This window comes from Salmo salar, chromosome 01 (genome assembly GCF_965601325.2).
Source record: "Salmo salar chromosome 01, fSalSal1, whole genome shotgun sequence".
Classification (NCBI taxonomy): Eukaryota; Metazoa; Chordata; class Actinopteri; order Salmoniformes; family Salmonidae; genus Salmo; species Salmo salar.
The window spans coordinates 44,045,001-44,047,500 of NC_138291.1; the positions used below are offsets into that span (position 1 = coordinate 44,045,001).

Consider the following 2,500-nt stretch of genomic DNA (forward strand, 5'->3'; position numbering starts at 1 on the left):
CTTCTCTCTCTTCCTCAAATACTCTGAGAACAGCATGATAAATGATAAATAGGACGCAGCCTTTATCATTCTGTTCTCAGAATAGGTTCACTTGGGACGCATACCTAGACTCTCTGACATGAGAGGAGCTCTGAAATGAGGAATCATAAATCACTGATATTAATGGCCTCCTGTTTTTGCATTAATGAACTTTCTTTCCTCTGCTAAAGCCTTTAATTGCATTTTAATATCCGCCAGTGTATGTGTACTTTACTCATGAAATACCAATTTTTCTGCCATATTTCCTCCTCCCCTCTAGCCCAAATGAGGTGATTATAACTGCGTCCCAAATGGCACCCTCTTCCCTATATAGTGCACTACTTTTGGCCAAACCCTATTGGGCCCTGGTAAGAAAAAAAAATGGTATGCTATATAGGGATTAGGATGCCATTTGGGACGTAGAATGTGTTTAATGGGTTGGTCTGTGCCCACTTTGGTTTGAAAATGGTTTAAATTCCCAATTTTCACTTTAATAGGATTACATTTGAATGGGCCAGTCTGCTGTTTGCTGTAAAAACAGAGTTGATTCTCTCAAGGCACCATTTCAGCGTTAAAGTGTTGGCCTGCCGCTATACGTAATACGTTTCCTTTATTGGTCCAGCACCGGTCCAGTCGCGTGTGAATTTAGGTCCCTATATTTTACGTTGAATTATATTCTCCATTTCCCATTCGGACTGACTCATTCATCTACATGCCTAACGTACAGAATGTGCTTAGAGGCTGTGCTGTGTAGGTGTAGAGCCGGCCTGTTACAAATGATTCGCCCATACGAAAATATACGTATGCACTACTGTAAGTAGCTGTGTATAGAAGCGTCCGTTGCTTTTATTCACGGAGATAGTCACGTTAAATCATCTGTTGAGTTTCTAAAACTTTGTCACAAAAACATGCTTCCTTTTTTCTTCATTGGCGGGTCAAAAGTACTGTATACTTGCTTCTTGGTGTGCCCCTGAACCTTTAGTGTACTATGGTACTGCAGGACTAATCAGGAACAGTAGTCACTTCTGGCTGGGACCTGTGCATACGTACTTCACTCTTCAGCCAGTTCTTTCCGTCCCGACAGTCCTACAACCTGAATGTCATCTGCGTGCTGATGGATGATCTGCTTTGTTCCACTTGGATGACAAATGGAGGAGTGTTGGACTGTGTTGTGGCGCTGTGTTTGTTTTGCATTGTAAATCTGATGTGTTGTGGAACATATTCATGGGGGAACATTCAGCCATCAGCTACAGGTTCAACCGAAGGGTTCATCAGGGCGTTGTATCAGAGAGCTGAACAAAAGGGCCTGGGAGTGCGCCTCTGTAGAAATGAAATTCTTCTCTTGGAGTCAATGTGCCGTAACCGTTGGTCATCTATGGCTGATGTCCTAAATAACATGGCCAGTAACTCACCGCTGTTACTGTCCCAGAGAACTGGCACCGTAAGTAAGACCATATGAAATATGATATTGAATAATTGAGACTAATTATCTAGAAATGAATCTAGTATTTGTTTAGCCGTAACAGTGCGTGTCAATTTCACAGGGGAATTCCAACTTCCTGTAAACTTTTCTCTCTGACTACTAGGAATTGTGACTCCTGTCAGTCTCTGCGATTGATGACACCTGTGTGGTCACGTTGAGCAATCAATCCCCTGGCGCCCTGGCACAGCACTGTTTTCCTTTCTCACTTCTGCGTGGGCGCGCACTGCGTGGCTCCCTGAGGCAAAACCAACTCGGATAAATATCTCATCTGCGTGATGTATGATTGTGTCTCTTTCTTTCTTTCAGTAAGACTAGGTGGAATGTTGAAGGGACGGGTTGCCCATGTTGGTGCTTGTTAAAGCTATAGGACACAGTGGGTGCCTCTAGCCTGGGTATTCTACCCTGGACAAATATAATCCGTTCCAATAATGTATTTCTATGGTCTACCCTATGGTTATATAAAGTAGGCCGATCTATTCTATTTGACCGTTCCTTAGCACAGGCCTACAATCCAGAGTCCCTCTGACTACTGAGTCCTGCCCGTAGCCACCCGAGTTCTTCCTACGCGTCCCGCGTCTAACACGATCCCAGAATTCCATGCGTGTTAAACACTGGCACGCGATGGAAACAGCTGGCGATATCAATAGACATTCAATCAAAAAAGCAAGATGTCCCCGTGAAATCTGTGTCGTTTTTTGAAATCATAGCCACGGAGTATTTTTGGGGGGTCAAGTAACACTGATATTTAACACAGAGAAGGTTCTGGTGAAGTAACACTGATATTTAACACAGAGAAGGTTCTGGTGAAGTAACACTGATATTTAACACAGAGAAGGTTCTGGTGAAGTAACACTGATATTTAACACAGAGAAGGTTCTGGTGAAGTAACACTGATATTTAACACAGAGAAGGTTCTGGTGAAGTAACACTGATATTTAACACAGAGAAGGTTCTGGTGAAGTAACACTGATATTTAACACAGAGAAGGTTCTGGTGAAG

The 2,500-nt window shown here is 43.0% G+C and overlaps 1 protein-coding gene across 3 annotated transcripts in view; it reads left to right on the top strand.

Moving 5' to 3' along the window:
- Positions 1 to 2,500, top strand: part of slc25a21 (solute carrier family 25 member 21) — a 209,440-nt gene that overhangs the window by 127,092 nt on the left and 79,848 nt on the right. The gene's annotated exons all lie outside the window — the stretch shown is intronic.